Raw genomic sequence first — 19,408 nt, 5'->3', positions numbered from 1 at the left:
ATATCCTCTTCTGAGAAGTGTCTGTTCAGGTCCTTGGCCCATTTATTGATTGGGTTATTTGTTTTTTGGTGCTTAGCTTCTTGAGTTCTTTATATACCCTAGAGATTAGTGCTCTATCTGATGTGTGAGGGGTAAAAATTTTCTCCCAGGACGTAGGTGCTCTGTTCACCTCACAGATTGTTTCTTTTGCTGAGAAAAAACTTTTTAGTTTGATTCCATCCCATTTATAGATTTTGGGTTTTAATTCTTGTGCTATAGGAGTCTTATTAAGTAAATTGGGGCCTAATACCACATGATGAAGATTAGGGCCTACTTTTTCTTCTATTAGACACAGAGTCTCTGGTTTAATTCCTAGGTCCTTGATCCATTTTGTGTTAAGATTTGTGCATGGTGAGAGATAGTGGTTTAATTTCATTTTGTTGCATATGGATTTCCAGTTTTCCCAGCACCATTTGTTGAAGATGCTATCTTTTTTTCAGTGCATGTTTTTTTGTATGTTTGTCTAATATAAGATAATTGTAATTTTGTGGGTTAGTCTCTGTGTCGTCTATTCTGTACCATTGGTCTACCAACCTGTTTTTGTGCTAATACCATGCTGTTTTTGTTATTATTGCTCTGTAGTTAAGTTTAAGGTCTGGTCTGGTATAGTGATACCACCTGTTTCACTCATCCTGCTTAGAATTGCTTTAGCCATTTTTCCAGATGCTTTTTTAATTTCTCTGAGGAATGCATTGGAATTTTGTTCAGAATTGCATAAAACCTGTATAGTCTTTTGGTAGTATTGTCATTTTGATAATATTAATTCTGCCTATCCATGAGCAAGATAGATCTTTTCATCTTCTAAGGTCTTCTTTGATTTCTCTCTTTAGGGTTCTGTAGTTTTAATTTTATAGATTTTCACCTCTTTTGTTGATTTCCAGGTATCTTATTTTTTTTTTTTGAGGTTATTGTAAATGGAGTAGGTCCCCTAATTTTCCTCTCAGAGGATTTTTCACTGATACACAGAAATGCCTTTGATTTATGGGTGTTGATTTTATATCCTGCTACTTCGCTGAATTCATTTAGTAGTTCTAGAAATTTTCTGGTGGAGTTTTTTGGGTATTCTAGGTATAGAATCATATCGTCAGCAAATAGTGATAGTTTAAGTTCTTCTTTTCCTATACTTAATCCTGTAATTTCTTTCATCTGTCTAATTGCTCTGGCCAGTGTTTCAAGAACTATGGTGAATAGAGAGAGGGCATCCCAGTCTTGTTCCAGATTTTAGAGGAAATGCTTTCAATTTTTCTCCATTTAGAATGGTGTAGGGGGGAGAGCCAACATGGCGGCAGGCACGGAGAGATCAAGTCTCTGACCTCTTCAGCTGTGCCGGCATAAGGAGTCATAAACCTTCTAAATGCTGTTTTCTCAGGATCACTAGGCAATGCTGAGCTGACGTGGATCTGGGGCGAACAGTCTGGGCCTCTCAGAACACACACCGGGCCCAGATCGGCTGAATTCAAGCTCCCGTTCGTGTTGCCTGCTTCTCGCAGACAAACTGCTGTGACTGAGCACTAAACAATCCCACGGAAACAACTGGTTGGCCCTTCTGATCCTACCGAGGTTAATGCCAACCGAGCCTTCATAGGCAGTGGCCACAGGATTGAAACGGGGCTTGGGAGAGACAGTCAGGACCCACCCATTGCATTGGTCTTCCGGCAAAGGGAACGAACTGTCGCCATTTGCATGGGATACCACCATGGCAGAGAACTGACGTCACCAGAATGTGGCGGAGGAGATAACTTCATTGAAACCAGCGGCGACAGGTGTGTAGTCCCCTAGTCTTCCCTCTCCACACAGCGGGAAAACCTTAAGGGCCCCTCGCAGCTCTCCCGTGAGCGCGATAGCCAGACCGAGGGAATCAGGAGTGGTGCAGGACCCGTGGCGCGGAACTCCCGGCTACTGCTCCCACCAGTGCTGACAACTGAGGTCTCATGCACCAGCTACCGGGGGCGTGGCTACCAGAGGGCAAGCAAAATTCGCTGAGGGTTCTCAGCCCCAAGCTCTACAAACTTAGGGTCTGAAGGAATGGCAAACAGGGAGAGTGTGCCCAGTCGTTCATGAAAACAGGGCTCCAGGGAGCAGCAGACCTGGCATGTAGCCAGTATTGTGGTGAGCGTCACCAGTGAGCAGGACCTGGCTTGAGGAAAAGTGGGGAAGTGACTAGACACAAGAGAAGGCCCTAGGCACTCAGGATTGGAGACCCGCCCAGTCTGGGAGGAGGAGCTGCTGCACAGTGATTGGTTCCCGCATATTGAGAGGAGAAGCTTGGCCCAGTGGGAACAGCTCCACCTACTGGAAGAGAAGTTAATCAAACTCTAAGACTGCATTTATTAATTTTTTTTTAATTTAGGTTTTTTTTTTCATTTTCATTTTTTTGTTGTTTTTGTTTTTTAAATATTTTTTAATTTTTTTTAAATTTAAATTTTATTTTTTAAATTTTTTAAAAAATTTTTTTATTTTCTATTTTTTTCTTTTGTCTTTTCATTTCTTTTCAATTTTCTTATTCCCCCTTCCTTGAATTTTACCTGCTTACTCTCATTCTCTTTAGTGACTTCTTCCCTTCCCTTCTAATACCTTTCTTCCCAAGCATCAAATAAATTTATAGGAGTAAAACAGTAACTCAGCAGTCAAACAGAACAAGAAGTAACATGAGCAGCATGAAGAAGCAAGGAAGAAAAGGAGTACAAACAATGCAGGACAGCCTAAATATTCAGGAGGACCTAGAGTCATCAGAAAAATGGTCAAATAAAGAACTCAAAGAATACCTTAGCAGATGGAATGGAACCTTAAAGAGGATATGAGACAGCTAATTCAAACAGTGAAAGAACACATTGAAAATGAATTACATAAACAGATAAAAGAAGTTAAGTATCTTTATCAGGAGATAGAGATTATAAAAAAAATCAAACAATAATTCTAGAAATGAAGGAAACTATAAACCAAATTAAAAACTCAAATGAGAGTATCACTAACAGAGTGGAGCAAGTAGAAGCCAGAACGTCAGATAATGAAGACAAAATATATCATCTTGAAAAGAGTCTAGCCAACTCAGAAAGGCTGGTAAAAAATCATGAGAAAAACATCCAAGAGATAGGGGATAACATAAAAAAAAACCAAATTTAAGAGTCATCGGGATAGAGGAAGGTATAGAGGTTCAAACCAAGGGAATGAATAACCTTCTGAATGAAATAATTACAGAAAACTTTCCAGAAATAAAAAAGGAAACGGATATACAAATTGTAGATGCATACAGGACACCGAGCACACAAAATCACAGTAGACCAACGCCAAGACACATTGTTATGAAGCTATCCAATATACAGAACAAAGAGAAAATATTAAAAGCTACAAGAGAAAGGAGGCAGATTACATTCAGGGGTAAACCAATAAAGTTAACAACGGATTTTTCATCACAGACGCTGAAAGCGAGAAGATCCTGGAATAACATATTTCAAACACTGAAAGACAATGGATGCCAACCAAGAATTCTGTATCCAGCAAAATTAAGCTTCAGGTACGATAACGAATGGGAAAATAAACAAGGAGAGTAGATGGGGTAGAAAGAGAAGATGGGAGGGGAGGGGAGGGGGGATAGTAACGGATAGGAAAGGTAACAGAATACAACAGTTACTAATATGGCATTATGTAAAAATGTGGATGTGTAACTGATGTGATTCTGCAATCTGTATTTGGGGTAAAAATGGGAGTTCAGAACCCACTTGAATCTAATGTATGAAATATGATATGTCAAGAACTTTGTAATGTTTTGAACAACCAATAAAAAAAATGAATGGTGTTGGCCTGAGGCTTAGCGTAGATAGCCTTTACAATGTTGAGATATGTTCCTGTTATCCCTAGTTTTTCTAGTGCTTTGAACATAAAGCAGTGCTATATTTTGTCAAATGCTTTTTCTGCATCTATCGAGATGATTCTATGATTCTTATCTTTAAGTCCATTGATGTGATGAATTACATTTATTGATTTCCGTATGTTGAACCAATGTTGCATCCCTGGGATGAATCCCACTTGATCATTGTGCACAATCTTTTTGATATGTTTTTGTAGTTGATTTTACAGAATTTTATGAGGATTTTTGCATCTATGTTCATTAGAGATATTGGTCTGAAGTATTCTTTCTTTGATGTGTCTTTTCCTGGTTTTATAATCAGGATGATATTGGCCTCATAGAATGAGCTTGGAAGTACTCCCTCTTTTCTATTTCCTGAAATAAATTGATGAGAATTGTTATTAGTTCTCCTTTAAAGGTCTTGTAGAACTCGTCTATGTATCCATCTGTTTCTGTGCTTTTCTTGGTTGGTAATCTTTTGATGGCTCCTTCTATTTCCTCACTTGATATTGGTCTGTTTAAGTTGTGTATATCTTCCTGACTCAATCTGGGCAGATCATTTGACTTAAGGAATTTATTGATGCCTTCACTGTCTTCTATTTTATTAGAGTATAAATTTTCAAAATAATTTCTGATTATCCTCTGTATTTCTGTAGTGTCTGTTTTGATATTGCCTTTTTCATCACATATGCTGGTAATTTGAGTTCTCTCTCTCCTTCTCTTCATTAGCATAGTTAAGGGTCTGTTGATTTTATTTATTTTTTTCAAAGAATGAACTTTTGTTTATTTTTTCAATTGTTTCTTTTGTTTTGATTTCATTGATTTCAGCTCTGATTTTAATTATTTCTTCCCTTCTACTGTTTTTGCTGCTGATTTGTTCTTCTTTTTCTAGGGCTTTGAGATGTAGTGTGAGGTCTTTTATTTGTTGACTTTATCTTGTTTTAAGGAATGAACTCCACACAATGAATCTTCCTCTTAGTATTGCTTTCATAGTGTCCCAGAGATTTTGATATGTTGTGTCTGTGTTCTCATTTACCTATAAGAATTTTTGAATCTCCTCCTTGATGTCTTCTGTTACCCATTGTTCATTCAGTAGCATATTGTTATGTCTTCATGTGATGCAGAATTTTTTATTATTTATTTTGTTGGTGACTTCCAATTTCATTTGCTAAGAGTTTTTATTTGCTGAGAGTTGCCCTGTGGCATAGTATATGGTCTGTTTTTGAGAAGGATCCATGTGCTGCTGAGAAGAAAGTGTATCCTCTTGATGCCGGTTGATATATTCTATATATGTCAGTTAAGTCTAAGTTATTAATTGTGTTATTGAGCTCTATTGTTTCTTTATTCAACTTTTGTTTGGAAAATCTGTCCAGTGGTGAAAGAGGTATGTTAACGTCACCCAAGATTATTGTGTCGTGGTCAATTTGACTCTTGAACTTGAAAAGAATTTGTTTGATGAAAATAGCTGCACCATTTTGGGGGGCATATGTATTTATGTTTGTTATGTCTTGCTGGTGTATGGTTCCCTTGAGCAGTATGTAATGTCCATCTTTATCCCTTTTGATTAACTTTGGCTTTAAGTCTAGTTTATTTGATACAAGTATGGTGACCCCTGCTTGCTTCTGCAGTCATGTGAGTGGTATGATTTTCCTCAACCTTTCACCTTCAGTCTGTGTATGTCTTATCCTATCAAATGAGTCTCCTGTAGGCAGCATATTGTTGGATCTTTTTTTTTAATACAGTCTGATAGCCTATGTCTTTTGATTGGTGAGTTTAAGTCATTATCATTTAGGGTTACTATTGAGATATGGTTTGTATTTCCAGCCATATTATCTTACTTTTGTTATTTAACTTGAGTTGGTTTTTCTCTTTGATTAGTTTTTATTTAAGTGTATTACCTCCCTCTGCTGGTTTTAATTTTTGTTTTTCATTTCCTCTTCATGAAATATTTTTCCAAGGATGTTTTGTAGTGCCAGGTTTCTAACTGTAAATTCTTTTAACTTTTGCTTATCATGGAAGGTTTTTATTTTATCTTAAAATCTGAAGCTTATACAAGATTCTTAAAATCTGAAGCTTATACAAGATTCTTGGTTGGAACCCATTATCTTTCAGAGTTTGAAATATGTTGTTCCAGGATCTTCTAGCTTTCAGGGTCTGCATTGAAAAATCTGCCATTATCCTAATTGGATTACCCCTATATATAATCTGATTCCTTTCTCTTGTGGTTTTAAAATTCTCTCCTTGTTCTGTATGTTGGGCATTTTCATTATCATGTGTCTTGGTGTAGATATGTTGTGATTTTGCACATTTGGTGTCCTGTAGGTTTCTTGGATGTGGATTTCTATTTCATTCTTCATGTCTGGAAAGTTTTCTGATATTATTTCATTGAACAAATTGCTCATTCCTTTGGTTTGGACCTCTAGGTCTTCCTGTATCCCAATAACTCTTAAAATTGGTCTTTTTATGCTATCCCATATATCTTGGATGTTCTGCTCATGGTTTCTTTTCATTTTTGCTGTGCTGTCTACCTTCTTTTCAAGATGATTTACTTTGTCTCGTTGTCTGATGTCCTGTCTTCTAAGTTGTCTACTCTGCTGGTGAAGCTCTCATTTGTGTTTTTAATTTGGTTCATTATTTCTTTCATTTCAAAGATTTCTTTTTTTTAAAATAATTTTTATCTCTTTGGAGAGGTCATCTTTTGCTTCTTGGATTTGTTTATGTACCTCATTGTACATAAACAAAGTAATCTTTCACTGTCTGCATTTGTTGTATAATCTCTCCTTTGAGATTCCAAAACATGTAAATCATGTAAATCCTGAAATCTTTCTCTGTCATTTTTTTCCTGCTGTTTCTGTTAATTTTTCTAGTGATATGTTGTCTTGAATTGTTTGTTGTCCTTTCTTCCCTTGTCTTTTCATGTTGCTTTCATTTCTTTCCCTCTCTGTGGGACTGTTGTGTTATTGTTTTTACCCTATAGATTTGTAGTTCTCTTGTATAGTTCCAAGATCCCTATTTTGTGGGAAGGACACTGTTGACAGTTCCCAATATCAACAATACATCACTTATGAATAAATTATTGTTATTAAGACATTTATAGTTAGTCTCAATGTCTAGAAATGTTGATTCAATTATTATTTAAAATCTAATCAGTAGTTTCATAAAAGCTGTACAGTTTCTGGTGGTGGACAAAGAACTGGGGGTTGGGTGTATGATGTTAAGAGGGAAAGATGTGAGGGTATGCAAATAACTTAGGAAATTTGGAGAAGAATTCTAGTGAAGAGGGTTAGTAGCAGGAGAATAGACAGGAGGTAATTTAGGGTAGACAAGTACATGGGAGGACAGTAGAAAGCAGAAAAAACAAATAATATATGTATTTAGAAAATTACAAGAAGTAAAAATAGTAAAAATTAGGAGATTGAAAGAGGAAGAGAGGGATGAATAAAAATAAAAAAGAAACAAAGAAAGAGAAAAAAGAGTGAAAGGAAAAAAAGAGGGTTTATGCAATTTCTCTATATTATATTATTCTGGTGACTCAGTTCTTAAAATTCTATTTCATTCAAAGTTCTTGGTTTCACATATATGTTAGGGTTGTCAGGACCAGAGGAGGAAGGGTAGAGGAGAAATGAAGAGGATAAAATGGAAGAGAAGAAAACAAACAAACAACAACAAAAAGCAAGCAAACAAATAAATAACAAAAAATATATAGAGAGTTCTGTTTTCTTCTCTTCTCTTTCAGTAGGTGGAGGTTATTTATTCCAGGCTTGAGTCTCTGCCCTCAGGGTGGTGTAGGTAACCAGTGTGAGAAGACTTGAGCCTGGGTATCATCTCCCTCTCTTGCCTGTAGCTTCCCTAATCTTGGTCTCTCTGAGTTGCTCCTGGTTTTTAGACCCTTCCCCTCTCTTGCTTATCAGGTCTCAACTGTGGGACCTCTTCCATCCACCCTTATTTGCACCAGGTGGACAGTGCCCTGGTCACATTGCGCTCCTGTTCAACTGAGAGCTGATTTTGTGCTGATACTTACTGTGCTGAGTTATCACAGCTGGGGGGAGGGGGAGTTGGAAACAAGGTACCTGTTCAGTCACACAACCAAGCTGGTAGCCACACCCAACAAAGACGGCGAGAAGGTTTTCCAAGATGGAGTCTGTCTGTTTCCCATGTTGGAGTGACTGGTGAGGTGGGGGGAGCTGAGATGTCCTCATGCTGTGGCTAGAATGTGGTCCAGTGACCTGCATGGGAGTGAAGCATAGTCTGGAGTCCTGCAGCTCTGCAGAGGTGCTGATTTGGTGTTTCTGCTTCACCACTTGAGAGCTGCACATGTGCTCAAACTGGGGGCTTATGGATCAGAGTCTGGAGTCTTACCAGAACATAGAGGCTCTGAGTTCTACTCAGTGTTTGCAACTCTGGTGGATTCTGTGAAAATCCGCTACATGGGATCCTGTCACATGCTTTGGGGTGTTGTATTCCGTCAAGGTGAGACCTTGTGGAGAAGCCACCTGATAGCTTTCTCAAATTCATGTACAGAGTAGCCAGACATGAAATCTCCTCTACTCTGCCATCTTGGATCCCCTCCTACAATTTCTTTATCCATTTATCTGTTGATGGACAACTTATCTGATTTTATATTCTGGTTATTGTGAGTAGTGCAGCAATAAATATAAGTGTGAATGTATCTCTTTTATGACACTCACAGTTTCAAAATTATGTATACAAAATGAGATAGTTGGGTCATATGGTGAGTTTATTTTTAGTTTTTTGAGAAAATTTTATAGTTTTTCCATAATGCTTATAATAATTTACCTTCCCACCAGCAGTGTAAGACTTACATTTCTGTGCATTTTTTACCATGATTTGTTAGTTTTTGCTTTCATTGATGATATCCATTCGAACTGGGGTGAGATGATTTCTCATTCTGTTTTTTTCAGTAATTTATTATTAACTAAGTTTTCCCTACGAGGAAAAAGAAAATAAAACATACAAAACACCCCCAACAAAATGTGTCTTAAAAATGCTCTGATATTTATAAGCAATTGAATATGTTCTAGATCCCAATTGCAGGCTGCAATACTGTTACCTTCAATGTAGGCTCAAATAAATACTACCCACATAATGTTTATTATTGTGCAGAAACCTGAGTTTGCAATGGTGGAGAAATTTTGTCATTTTCAACATTTTCAGAGTTAGTAGCCACTAATGGTTGACTTTGGGGCTTAATTTAAAGTACATATTTCTCCACAATATCTTGAATTTCTTTTGAAATCTATTAAGTCTTTGTTAAGTTTTGTGGCTTTATTGATGATTCTTTCTTGTCTTTCATTCAATTGAGACAGGAGGTCTAAGATCTTATACATCTGCTTCACATCTAAGCAAGCATCAGGAGACCAACTCTTGGGTTCTTGCCTCCTGAGAGTGGTCTGGCTAGACATGTAGAAATCAAAATCCATGTGACTTGGATTCCAAGACTGGTTATTCAATTTCTCAATGACAGCCATAGCACATCATAGATTGGTGAAATAGTATCTGTCCTCCCCGTCATCAGCCAGCTGGGATTTCAGAAGAAGGTGATGTACTGGATGTAGGACTACAAGTGTGGTGGGTTTGCCCTTCAGCACAATGTAGATGAGATCGGGAAAGAAGTAGAAGAAGGCTCAAGTCACTTGCAGAAGCAGGCTAATTGTTGGTGATCTTGATGATGTTGAAGATGTGCTTGCTACACCTGGTAATGCAGACCAGCTTATCTTGGGCACAGTATTTGTATCCATATCAGTGATGTCTTATCTTCTTCTAAATGGTGTGGTCTTTCCTATTATCAGTGGCTTCTGAACAAAACCATATTTATAGAGGTGAGTTATGATGTAATTCTCCATTTGATCCATTATCTTCTCAACTGTTTCTGGAGGCACTTTTCCACAAGTCAGTATTCTTTCCACCACATTCTGGTAAAACTCCTGAGTACACTCTGAATGCTCCTCAATGCCTGAATCCTTTTTGTAATGAATCATTCCCCAAACATCTTGGTCTGCTTATGGATCTCTTGTTTGATTTTGTGGAAGGTCTTGAGAAACTCTATGAGCTCCTTAGGCCCTGTTTCAATGTTGGTTTTCCAGTTTATGAAAGGAGTGGGAGCTTTTGCTTCATGAATTTCTGATCTTCTTGATCCAACTCTGGAAGAAGCACTGAAGGATTTCTTCACTGTGGTTACCTTGTGGATCTTTCCACTGGTTTTGTTTTCTTCAAATTTGGAAAATGTGATGAAGGGCACCCCTGCTGCTCTGACTGCTGCTGGCAAAGGCCTCTTCCTCTTCCTGCTGAAGTCCTTCAGCCAGCTCCAAGTCCTTCTGGATCTGCTTCTGCTGGGCTCTGTGGTACTCCTCTCTCCAGCACTGGGAGCAGAAGCCCTGCCAGGCAGGGTTGCCATAATATCCACAACCCTTCTTGCACAGGACCTCCAACTGGTCCCTGTGAATTTCTAGGTGCCCAGACTTCAGGCTCATACTCTTCCTGCTGGGCGGCCCCTGGTGTCAGCACCACCTCCCCTGGTGCAGCTCCAGGAGGTGCCTCACTGTGGTTTTGATTTGCGTTTTGCTGATGGTTAGTGACACTGAAATGTTTTCCTGTACATTGAGTAATTGGCATTTTTTTAATTTTAAGAAATGTGTGTTCAGAAAGCCTATTTTTAATTGAACAATTTATATTTTATTGTTGTGTTTCTGAAATCTTTATTCATTCTTGTAGTAATTCCTGTCAGAAAATTAATTGAAAAATATTTTCTCCTCCTCTTTAGGTTGTATCTTTACTCTGTTGTTTCCTGTGTTGCTTCCTTGACATAATGTTATGTTTCCTTTACTGTCAGTGCTTTTGGGGTGTTATCCAAAAAATATTTTCTTCTATGGATGTACTGAATTTATTTCCCCTTTGTTTGTCTTGTAGTTTTATAGTTTTAGGTGATAAATTTAGGTCTTTAATACAATTTGAATTGATTTTGAAACATGGGGAGAGGTGGTGGTCTAATGAAGACCTCTATTTTTAGGATTTAAAAAATGAAGGTGGATAACTGTATCCCCACATTAAACAAAAAATCACAATGTGGCAATAACATTTTTTTCTGTGTTCATTTTTCCAAATTGTCCCCCCCAGGTACATGTGTCTTTTATAATGTAGTTGTCTTCTCAATTGTTGTTAGAACATTTTGTTTGCCCAGGGAGCATGGGTTGTGTGTACATGTGCTTGCATGCTTAATTAAAGATGTGCTAATTAGCATATGATTGGAAAACTATACACAGCACTCGAAAAAGTGAGCAAAATTTGCAGCACATGACTTTTACTTACAAAAAGCTCACAAAGCAACATGTAGCACAAAAGGCAACATGAAAGATACAACATAACATTTAGGAACTTCCATGTCTCCCTCATGAGAGGTCACATAACATACATGACAGGCATGCGATAGTAAATCCATAAAATATTAGTGAAGACTATTTTTCTTAAAATCACAAGGAAATATAAATAGAAGTTCTAGTATTTTATTTTTCTTCCCCAGTTTTTCCTATTTTTTTTTAACAACCAGGGCACCCATGCTCAATTTTAAAGTTCACTAAAAAAATCTGTTGACTATATAATTTAAAGGATTTAAGCATAGATTCCATCACCATTCCCAAGTGTTTATATTCTTCTCTGAGAAAGGATTAAGCTTTGATGCTATTGACATGTCTTCCTATGGGTGGAGTTTCTTTTTTCTGCCCTTTCACAGGTTTATCCAGGTGACATCCATTGGTCAAAAGATCAGAGTGAATATAATATGCACTTGATCCAAACTGAGGATGCTACTGCACAATTCAGCTTACAAGGAGTCACTCAATGATTGTGGATACCTTCTCAATCATTTATACCCTGATACTGTGCTTTTGTACACTGCACATCCTCCTCACCATACCTCCCACCTGCGTTCTAGGATGAGAAAACATTCAGAAAGGATACAAGTCAAGTTATAGTCAGTTTAGGATCTACATCCTAAGCCCACATGTAATGTGTATGGGAAATAAATGTTCTAAGCCACTCAGCTTTAGGCGTTGTTTCTGATACAATGTAATCTATTTGCAATGTGATTTATTCTAGGGAGAGAGATATAACTTTATAAACCTATTTTGCTTAAGGAATTTGGATGAGAAAGCCTCTTAGAATCAGTTATTATTATTGGGAGGAGGGTATGTGTATGCACAACCCTCTAACTGCATGTACTTTGTGAAGTCCAAAAATTAATTGCAGAGAACATAAGACTCCTTTGTACATTGTAGCACCCTTTTCCTACTAATTTTTTCAGTCTTAAATTAAGCACTAGATGGGACAGGGCAAAGTAGGTGTTTGCTGTAGGATGGGTTGAGCAGGTGTAATGTAGAACAAGACCTTAGATCTCAAGCAGGGAAAGGTGACAATGAAGGTGTTTGGCTTGACAGTGGTATTGAAGCCCATGAAAAGTGAAGAAAATCTCACCATGGTGTGGTGGGAGTGTATTCTGGTGTGTATACTCAGAGCCTGAGCATGGTGAGGAGGATGTCCACAAGTGGCAGTGGTCCATAGCAGAGTAGCAGAGGACAGGAGAATTAAGGAGGTGTCCCAAATAGTGGAAGGCTGGTGTGAGTTGTCAGCCTGTGAGAAGAGGCCATCTATGTGGTGGTGTGGTGAGGTATGGGGAATGTAAATTAAGCAGGGTTTGGAAGTCATTCATGCATGAAGTCATTTTTTTGTGAGAAGTCAGAGCCCCCTTTTGGGTGAGGAGTGAGTCCCTGGAGAGATGCAGCCTGGCATGGAATCTCAGCATCTGGGAGAAGCAAGTAGACACTGCTGAACAGTGTTAGTTCCAATGTTGGTTGGGATTCATTGACTAATGTGGGGTGAGGACATCATCCTTGCAGAGGGTAATCCTGTGTGGGTTTCAGAGACCAGGCAGGGTAAAGAGGGTGTCTGCATGTAGACAGTTCAGTGTTGGAACTCATCACATAAGCAAGGTAAAGAAGGCAATTAAATTTTTTTGCTATGTTTTTTTTTTTTTTAATTTGTTCTACATAACAGTAGAATGAAAAATGTATTTTGGCAAAATACACAAAAAGTATAATATATATATATATATATATATATATATATATATATATATATATACATAAAGTATATACATAAATATATATATATATATACATAATATATATACATAAAGTATAACTTATTCTATTTAGGTTCACACTCTTGTGATCATACAAGATGTGGAGTTATACTGGTCATATATACAAATACAAATCTAGGAAAGTTATGACCAATTAATTTGAATGTCTTTCCTATTCACCACCCCCACTCCCTTCCCTTTGTCCCCCTTTGCTAGTCCAATCTATTTCTATTATTTCCCTCTCCAACCTCTCTTATTTTGGGTTTGCATCGACAAAGTATAGAGAACATTTGGCTTTTGTTTTTTGGGGGATTGGCTTATTTCAGTTAGCATGATATTCTCCAGTTCTATCCATTTACTGAAAAATATCATTATTTAATTCTTCTTTATTGCTGAGTAATATGCTGAGTAATATTCCATTGTGTTTATATGACACATTTTCTTTGTCCATTCATCCATTGCAGGTTGTTTCTATAGCTTACCTATTGTGACTTGAGCTGCTATAAACATGAATGTGGCTGCATCTCTGTAGTATGCTGTCATTTGCGTATATGTTGAGGAGTGCTATAACTGCATCAAATGTTTCCATTTCAAGTTTTCTATGGAATCTCCATACTGCTTTCCAGAGTGTTTGAACCAATTTGAAGTCCCACCAGCAATGTAGGAGAGTAAATTTCTCCCACATCCTCACCAATACTTATTGTTACATGTATTCTTTATAAATGCCATTCTGACTGAAATAGGATGAAATCTTGGTGTATTTTTAATTTACATTTCTCTACTTGCTAGAGATATTGAACACTTTTAAATATATTTTTTGACTATTTGTATTTCTTTTTCTGTGAAATGTTTGTTTTTCCCATTTATTGACTGGTTTATTTATATTTCTGTGTTAAGCCTTTTGTTTTTTGGTACTGAGGATTGAACTTGGGAGTGCCTGACCATTAAACAACATCTTCAGCCCTATTTTTATTTATTTTTTTAAATTTAGAGACAGGCTCTCACTGAGTTGGTTAGTGCCTGTTTGCTGAGGTTGACTTTAAACTCGTGATCCTCCTGTCTTAGCTCCTGGGATTATAGGTATGTTCCACTGAGCCCAGCTCTGAGTTAAGATTTTTTGAGTTTTTTTTGAATATCCTGAATTTAATGCCTTTATGTGAGGTACTGGTGGTGAAGGTTTTCTCCCAATCTGTAGGATCTCTGTCCATGTTCTTGATTGTTTCAAGAAGGCATTCTTCCTGGCGGTGGAGGACCTGGCATGGGATATCAAAGCCCAAGCAGGATGAGAAAAGTATTTACACAGAAGACAGACATGGTGTGGCTTTCAGAAACTGAGCTGGATAAGGGACCTCTCCACATGGAGGCAAACCCCAGAAGGGAAATTGATCCTTACCTGGTAAGGACTTCCATCCATGGGAGTAAACTTGTGTGGGTGTGAGAGCTCAGGCAGACCAAAGTAGGTAGAGATAAGCTTTAAAAATCTGATCTGATTCATCCTTAAAGAAAATTAGAGCAGCAATACACTATGTCCCTGAAACACTCCTCTCTATTCTCAAGAAAGCAGCCAAATTAAGAGAACCATATGAGTGGTCTTGGACTAGCATGTTCAGGTGAATACTATCTTGTAGGATACTGACTCTCTTTTTCATATATGCTGTAAATTTGAGGTGTGGCTTAGCACAGGGTCAGAACTTCAGCGAAGTGAGCAGAATGTTCATTTTGTGGGGTATGGCTGGCTGGTCCTATGTGGGAACACCCATTTAGAGCTAAGAGGGCTTCAGGGTAGGGGATAGGAGATTAGATTAAGGAGCCTGGAATTTATCAGGGGGAAGAGTATCTTAGGGAATGATGGCACAAGATGAGCAAATGGTAACATACAGAGAATAATCAAACAAGTTAACAAATAAGTGAAAAGTTAAAGATAACAAACACAGGTTTCTTTATGTCACTGAAGTGTGGAACAAATGTGGAAATTAAGTAAATGAAAATAAAATCTGAGGCATTGAATTACAATTAGGGGTATTACTGTGATTTTAGTGTTTTCAGTATAGTTGATATGAAATAAGTGTAGAAATAGAATGGAAATAAATATAGAGGCGAGAGAGAGGAAAAGATGTGGAAAGAGGAAGATAGATATAAGAGAAAAAAGAGTTAGGTAGGGGTTATTAAAAGAAGGCAAATCATTTGGGGTGAACTGAGGCAAAGAACCAGGGCTTGAGTTGAGAGCAGCCCTTTGAAATAATCCCACATGAAAGATTTAGTTTTCTTGATGTTATCCCATAATTCTTGGATGTTCTGCTCATGATTTCTTAACATTCTCGCTGAGCTGTCTATGTTCTTTTCAAGTTGAAAAACTTTGTCTTCATTGTCTGATGTTCATCTTCTAAGTGTTCTACTCTGCTGATAATACTCTCATTTGAGTTTTTAATTTGGTTTATTGTTTCCTGCATTTCCAGGATTTCTGTTTGTTTGTTTTTTATATCCTCTATCTCCCTATAGAGTTGATCTTTTGCTTCTTGGATTTGTTTATGTAATTCATTGTCAAAGTGATTTTTCATTGTCTGAATTTGCTGTAGAATGTCTTTCTTGAGACTCCAGATCATCTGAAGCATGTATATCCTGAACTCTTTGTCTGACATTCCATCAGCTGCAGATATTACCTCATCTAATGTTGAATTGACCTGTATTGTTTGTGGTCCTTTCTTTCCTTGTCTTTTCATACTGCTCATGATTCTTTCTAGCTTTGTGAAACTGTTGTGCTAATGTTTTTCCCCTTATATATTAGTATTGTTCTTGTATAGCTCCAAAATCCCTGTTTTGTGGAGAAAGACAATGTTAACAGTTCCCAATATCAACAGTACATTATCTAATCACAAGTTTTCATTATTAATACATTTATAGTTAGATTCTAAGACTATAGATATTGGTTTTAATTATTACTTAAGAATATATTCATTAGTTTCTTAAAAGGCGTACCATACTGGTGGCATATAGAAAGCTTAATTTCAGACGAAGGATGTTATACTTAGAGGGAAAGAAGTGAGGGTATGAGGTTAAACTAACTTAGCACCTTTGGAGAACTCTAACCACTAGACTGGTAATTTATGGAAGAATGTATAGACAGACTCAACCTCCTATCTATTTAGATAGTTACCTTATGTATAGATAGCAAAAGTTAGGAGATTGAAAGTGGGATCAAGAGAATACGAATGAAAAAAAGAAAAAATAATAACAAGGAAGAAAAGAGAAATAAGAGAAGGAAAAGGAAAGTAAGATAGAAATAAAGAAAAAAATGGGGGAAGGTGGGGTATATGCAATTCCTCTATATTATATTACTTTGGTAATTCAGTTGTTCATGCACAGTTCTTAGTTTCACATATGCTGAAGTTGTGGAAGAGAGAGAAGAAAAGAGAGAAAGAAAGAGAAGAAAAGAAAAAAAAAGTCTCTCAGAACACTGTTTTTCTTGCTTCCAGTAGGTGGTGTTGTCTATTCCTAGCTTGAGCCTCTGTATTCAGGGTGGTGGGTATAGCCAGTGTGAAAGGAAATGAGCTTCCACCTGTATCTTCCCTACTCTAGTCTCTGAGGTAGAAACCAGTTGCCTGAACAGTTGTTGTTTTGCGTTGATAGCTACAACCCCCTAAAGCTTGTGGGAAATATTTTGAGTTATCGCAGCTATGGGTGGGAGAGTTGGAAACCGGGTACCTGGATCAGCCACAGAACTGTGCTGGTAGCCACACCCCCTTTGATGGGTTTTAAGGGTTGATGGGCTTCCTCTGGACTAGCACTTGGGGCGGGGCTGGACTTCCTCCTTTGGTCTGGCTGGGCGCCTGGCGTCTTCCTCCTCCAGTCTGGCTGGGCGCCTGGAGTCTTTCCTTCTCCGGTCTGCTGGGCGCCTGGCGTCTTTCCTCTTCTGGTCTGGCTGGGCACCTGGTGTCTTTCCTCCTCCCGTCTGGCTGGGCGCCTGGCATCTGTCCTCCTCCGGTCTGGCTGGGCGCCTGGTGTCTTTCCTCCTCCGGTCTGGGATACAAGAGGGTACAGAGGTCCAAACTAAGGGAATGAGCAATCTATTCAATGAAATAATACTAGAAAACTTCCCAGACTTAAAGAATGAAAAAGAAATCCAAATACTAGAAGCCTACAGGACACCGAATGTACAAAATCATAAGAGATTCACACCAAGACACATAATAATGAAGATGCCCAACATACAGAATAAGGAGAGAATCTTAAAATCCACAAGAGAGAGGAAGCAGATTACATTTAAGGGTAAACCAATCAGGATAACTGCTGATTTTTCAACACAGACTCTGAAAACTAGAAGATCCTGGAACAACTTATTTCAAATGCTGAAAGAAAAAGGGTTTCAACCAAGAATCATGTATCCAGTGAAATTAAGCTTCAGGATTGAAGATGAAATAAAAATCTTCCATGATAAACAAAACTTAAAAGAATTTGCAGCTAGAAAACCAGCTCTTCAAAACATCCTTGGCAAAACATTACAGAAAGTAGAAATGGAAAATAACAATGAAAACCAACAGTGGGAGGTAGTACAGTAAAGGAAAAAGTAAGCATAGAGGAAAAACAAATCATGTTAAGTAACATAAATAAACAAATATGGCTGGAAGTACAAACTATATCTCAATAGTAACCCTAAATGTTAATGGCTTAAATGCACCAATCAAAAGACATAGGCTAGTAGAATGGATTAAAAAAAAAGATCCAACAATATGCTGCCTACAGGAGACTCATAGATTTCATAGGAAAAGACATACAAAGACTGAAGGTGAAAGGTTGGGAAAAATCATATCACTCATACGGACCCTGGAAGCAAGCAGGGGTGTCCATACTTGTATCAAATAAAATAGACTTCAAGCCAAAGTTAATCAAAAGGGATAAACAAGGACACTACATACTGCTCAAGGGAACCATACACCAACAAGACATGACGATCATTAATATATATGCCCCAAACAATGGTGCAGCTACATTCATCAAACAAACTCTTCTCAAGTTCAAGAGTCTAATAGACCACAACACAATAATCATGGGAGATTTTAACACACCTCTCTCACCACTGGACAGATCCTCCAAACAAAAGTTGAATAAAGAAACCATAGAGCTCAGTAATACAATTAATAATTTAGACTTAATTGATGTATACAGAATATACCACCCAACATCAAGCGGATACACTTTCTTCTCAGCAGCACATGGATCCTTCTCAAAAATAGACCATATATTATGTCACAGGGAAAATCTTAGCAATTACAAAGGAGTTGAAATACTACCATGCATTTTATCTGATCATAATGGAATGAAATTGGATTCAATAATAAAATGAGAAAGGAAAAATCCGACATCACATGGAGATTAAACAATATGCTACTGAATGAACAAAGGGTTACAGAAAACATCAAAGAGAAAATTAAAAAATTCTTAGAGGTAAACAAAAACTCAGACACAACATATCGAAATCTTTGGGACACTATGAAAGCAGTACTAAGAGGAAAATTCATTTCATGGAGTTCATTCCTTAAAAGAAGGAAAATCCAACAAATAAATGACCTCATACTACACCTCGAAGCCTTAGAAAAAGAAGAACAAATCAGCAGCAAATACAGTAGAAGGCAGGAAATAATTAAAATTAGAGCTGAAATCAATGAAATTGAAACAAAAGAAATAATCAAAAAATTGACAAAACTAAAAGTTGGTTCTTTGAAAAAATAAATAAGATTGATGGACCACTAGCTATGCTAACAAAGAGAAGAAGAGAGAGAACCCAAATTACTAGCTTATGGGATGAAAAAGGCAACATCACAACAGACAATTCAGAAATACAGAAGATAATTAGAAATTATTTTGAAACCCTATACTCTAATAAAATAGAAGATAATGAAGGCATCAATAAATTCCTTGAGACATATGAACTACCCAGATTGAGTCAGGAGGATATAAACAACCTAAACAGACCAATATCAAGTGAGGAAATAGAAGAAGTCATCAAAAGACTACCAAACAAGAAAAGCCCAGGACCGGATGGGTATACAGGAGAGTTTTACAAGAACTTTAAAGAAGAACTAATACCAATACTCCACAATCTATTTCAGGAGATAGAAAAAGAGGGAGAACTTCCAAATTCATTCTATGAGGCCAATATCACCCTGATTCCCAAACCAGATAAGGACACCTCAAAGAACGAAAACTACAGACCAATATCCCTAATGAATTTAGATGCAAAAATCCTCAATAAAATTCTGGCAAATCAGATACAAAAACATATCAAAAAGATCGTGCACCATGATCAAGTAGGATTCATCCCTGGGATGCAAGGCTGGTTCAATATACGGAAATCAATAAACGTTATTCAC

General features: G+C 37.4%; 1 pseudogene; it reads right to left on the bottom strand.

Moving 5' to 3' along the window:
• Positions 1-9,381: 9,381 nt before the first annotated feature.
• Positions 9,382-10,377, bottom strand: LOC143396675 (rab5 GDP/GTP exchange factor pseudogene; annotated as a pseudogene).
• Between the last annotated feature and the right edge of the window lie 9,031 nt (positions 10,378-19,408).

This window comes from Callospermophilus lateralis, chromosome 4 (assembly GCF_048772815.1).
Source record: "Callospermophilus lateralis isolate mCalLat2 chromosome 4, mCalLat2.hap1, whole genome shotgun sequence".
Taxonomy (NCBI): domain Eukaryota; kingdom Metazoa; phylum Chordata; class Mammalia; order Rodentia; family Sciuridae; genus Callospermophilus; species Callospermophilus lateralis.
This window is presented reverse-complemented; position numbering and strand designations above follow the sequence as displayed.